Below are 5,000 nucleotides of genomic sequence, written 5' to 3'. Positions count from 1 at the left end.
TGATGTAAATTATGTTGTTGTTTCGGTTATCAGATTCTATATAATGTAAATAAAGATGAACATTTTAGATGGTACATTAGACAAGAAATATATTGAAAAAGGGGGACATGTAAATTGCCGTGAATGATTAAAAGTCAATTGATGAACTTATATCAATTTTGGTACGAATTTTCTTTTTCTGAGAGTAAATGATATTCAAATTGGCTTCGTCATTGATATAGCAATCATCCCTTTCTCTCTCTCGCCTCCTCTGATTCTCTCGCTTCTCTCTCAGTATAATGTATGGTACTGTGTCGTATATGTATAATATATATAAAATATATATCTATATAAATATATATATGATATATATATATATATTATATATAATGTATATATATATATATATATATATTATATATATGTTTATGTAAATATATATAATATATATATATAAATTAATATATATATATACATAAATATAATATATATAAATATAGATATATATAATAGATTGTAAATATAGTAATCATACATATATGATATATATAATATATAAATTATATTACATAAATATATATATCTATATATATATATATATATATATATTATATATAAAATGTACTTTATATATAGACATATATATATATATATATATATAGAAATATATATATATTATATATATATACATATATATATTTATATATATAATCTATATTATATATATATACTATATATACTAGTTAAATATAACGTCCCCCCCCCCCCCCCCCCCCCCCCCCCCCCCACCCCCCCCCCCCCCCCCACACAATATACCAGTGTAGTATATAAATATAGTATTATAATATACCTATATATATATATATATCATAGATATTTATAATATATCTGTTGTGTGTGTGTGCGTTGTTGAGTGTGGATTGCCGTGTGTGTGCGTGTGTGTGTGTGTGTTTCTTTATTTATCTATTTATCTTTATCTCCCTCTCTCACTCCATACTTAACTCTCTTCCTTCTACATTCCCTCCCCCTCCTCCCCCCTACTTCCCCAACTCCCCACCCCCACCCACACCCCCTATCTTAAATCCACGTGGTTTGGATATTGAGGCTAATTTGCATATCATCTACATATCTGTGACTAATGGAAAAGTGTTGATTTCCCTAAATTTTACGTACGATATGTCCTTGTGTATTTGTTAACGAAAATGAATTTGGAAAATGATACGCAATGGTTATATATTTGTCTATTTATTTCGTTATCATTGTTGATCATTGCTGATTGTTACCGTGAATAATGTTATTGTTGTCAAGATAATCAACATTGATATCATTACTGATATTGTTTATTGTCATAGCTATTATCTTTATTAATCGTTATTGCAATATATGCGAGTATTATGGTTGTTAATTCAATAGAACAGTAACATGAATTGCTACTATATCATCATTTTATTGTAATTATTATTGATACTGTCATTATTATGATTATCATTATTATTGTCATCATTATTATCATTGGCATTTTTGTTGTTGTTGTTATATGTATTGTAATATTATCTTTATTAATGCTACTATTATTACTATCATTATTATCGTTTGTTATAGTAGTAGTGATAGTATCATTATCATCATTGTTATTATCATTATTATCTTATTTTGTTATAATTATTATTTTCATTATTACGATTATCAACGTTATCATTATTATCATCATTATGATTGTTTTTGCTATCATAATTGTCATTATCATCATTATCATCCTTTTTATTATAAATACTATTATTATGATTACTGTTGTCATCATTATCATTATTATCATTATTATTATTAGCATTACTAGCATTGTTGTTGATTTTGTTGATATTTTCATCATTATCATCATTATTATCATTGCTTTTTTTCTCTAATCGTTATAATCATTTCACTGCCACTGCTGTCACCATTATCATTATTGTTATTTTCATCATTGTCATCATTATTGTCCTTTTTTGTTGTTATCATTACTTTTATCCTTGTCGTTAACATTATTATCATTGCTTTCATTATCCTCATCCCTATTTTTAACATTATCATTGTCATTATCCTTATCATCACTACTATCATCGTTATCATCTGTTATCACTATTGTCAACATTATCAATAACCAAAAACTTTAAGGATCCTAATAATGATGAAGATAAGATAAGATGTATTAACATTTGATTTATCATCATTGCTATTGGTGATGATTATGATAATAATAATAATCGTAGATTGCAAAGACGATGATAGAGTTGCAGCAAATCATGATGAAGTTGGGATGCTTGTAGGACACGATGACACTCTGCAGCATAAACGAGAAGCATTAACCCAAAATCCATGTTTGCAGGAAAGCTCGATGCTTAAGTTTGGCTGCATGAATATTGACTCGTATCAATATTATCGATATACAAAAATGACCTACCAACTCTGACGTCAAAAAGGCAGAACGATTAACTCCAAAATCCATGTGTTGAATAATGATGGGTAAGGGTTGGATGCAGGTAATTTACTCCGATCATTATTATCGATATATCAAAATTGACCAGTACCTTTTTTTCCGACATTTCAGATGATGCCTATTCAATCAAAATTGTATCACGTATTCGTACTAAATGACGATTTCCACAGTATACCCAATATTCTGATACCAATCTGTATTTTGGAGTTAATGCGTTCTGCCTTATCACTGCAGTGATTCATTAAAATCGTATTTTTTGGAGTTAATGCGTGCTCCTTTGCACTGCAGGACTAGGTGACCTATATGCGTGACTGTGACCCCTTTCATCATGTTACTCATATTCTCTTACGATATACAAGTTAGGACTACATCTAATTATCCTTCCTTTAAAACTGCTAGCATTGCAACATTTTCTAGAAATATTGATACTGACAACACAGATGGAAATGAAATGAGTCGGAACAGATGAGCTCTTGTCAGATAACATACAGACAAACGCATTAAATGTGTCGTCATTATACTTTGCACATTAATAGTAATTGAGGGATTATTATTGCATTAGCGGGTGCAAGAGTGATTATCAGCAATTGAAATGGCAAAGATAATTCAGTCTGTAATATTTGAAGCGATTTTAATGATCAAAGTTCACATCAAAATCGTATAAAATTCTCTGTTACTGACACATGTGATGATGGATTTCCATAGTTCAGACAAAGCTGTCGATTGCATTGCAGTGTTGGTTTTCCTCTCATTGATTTAATGTTGGTTTTGTCATCGTTTTTTTTTTTTTTTTTTTTTTTTACGCTTATCTATATTGTCCCTATTGTGTAAATACATATGTAAATACACACACACACACATACACACACACGCACACACACACACGCACACATGCACGCACGCATGCACAAACACACACACACACACGCACAAACACACACACACACACATAGAGACAAACATACAAACACACACACAAACAAGCATAAACAAGCGCATACACAAATACACATGCATACAAAAACAATTCACAAAACTGAATCGTTTAATAATAATACCATCGTCATGGCAACAAGCCTTTCGTTTCCACAGAGACAACATCATATCAGGTAAATAATACGCAACATATACAATTACATCATTATGCAAATTCCTTATTATCTTCTAACTTATCAGTTTTCTTATTGTCTCTTTTCTTCTCCTTCTTTCTTCACCTTATTCTTAACCTGTCTTAATTATTACAATCATTTGCAATCGCATCTATCATAATTATTCTTCAATTCATCATCGTCTGTCAATCTGTTCCCTCTTCCTATCATTAATTAGAGTGTTATCCGTACGAATTCTGTTATGACTGAAATCGATATGATAAATAGGAATACATGTATAAGAATATTATTAATGTTTGTAATGATGAAGATGATGATGGCGATGTGATGATGATAGTTATGATGATGATAATGATGATAAAAGTGAGGAAAATGGTAACGATGAGGATAATGAGAGTGATAATGATACGAATGATGATAATGATAATGGTAATATAGCAATTATAATGACAATAACGATAATGGTAATAATGATGATATTATTGACAATCATACTAGTAATGATATCAATAAAGATAAAATGATGACAATGATAATGAAAATGCTAATAATATTCATGATAATAATATCAATGACAATAATAATAAAAAGGATGATGATAACAAAGATGATACTAATAGTAATGATAATGATAATAATAGCAATGATGATAGTGATAGTAATGATATAATACTAAAAATAATGATAATAATATTGATCATGCTAACGATAATTACAGTAATGATAATAGTAATGATAATAATGATAACAACAACAAAAAATAATAATAATGATAATAGCAATAATTACATATAATTACAATAATCATAATGAGAATAGAAATAACAATAATAATGATAATAATAACACTAATGACGATGATGATGATACTGATAATAATGATAATGATACGGACAAAAACGGTAAAAATTATAGCAATGATAATGGTAATGATAATAGCAATGATAATGATAATAACAATGAATGCCTATCATAATAATAACAATGATAATAATAATAATAGTATTGATAACGATATCAAAAAACAAAAAAATGATTATAATAATATTGATGACAATGATGATAATAATAATAGTACTGATACCGATATCAAAAAACAAAAAACAAAAAAATTATAATAATATTGATGATAATGATAATAATATTGATAATAATGATAAGGATAATGATAACCACGATTTTTATACCACCAATAATAGTCAAAAACATTAAAAACAATGACACAAAAAATTGATAATAAAAAAACAACATCAATAATGATAAAACACCTTGATATATCCAGCTCACGCACTCGAGTATCTAGCACCCAAGTCCAGGTTCACGCTAACGGGGTCAACATATCATTAATGAGTTGGGTGCAGAAATTATCTCATAGACTGCAACGTGTCACGCAATCAGAAAATTATACCAGGCAATTACCCTAACGTAATGAAAGG

Source organism: Penaeus japonicus, unplaced genomic scaffold, assembly GCF_977035675.1.
Source record: "Penaeus japonicus unplaced genomic scaffold, GWHDUDI00000001_assembly GWHDUDI00000011, whole genome shotgun sequence".
Lineage (NCBI taxonomy): Eukaryota > Metazoa > Arthropoda > Malacostraca > Decapoda > Penaeidae > Penaeus > Penaeus japonicus.
This window is presented reverse-complemented; position numbering follows the sequence as displayed.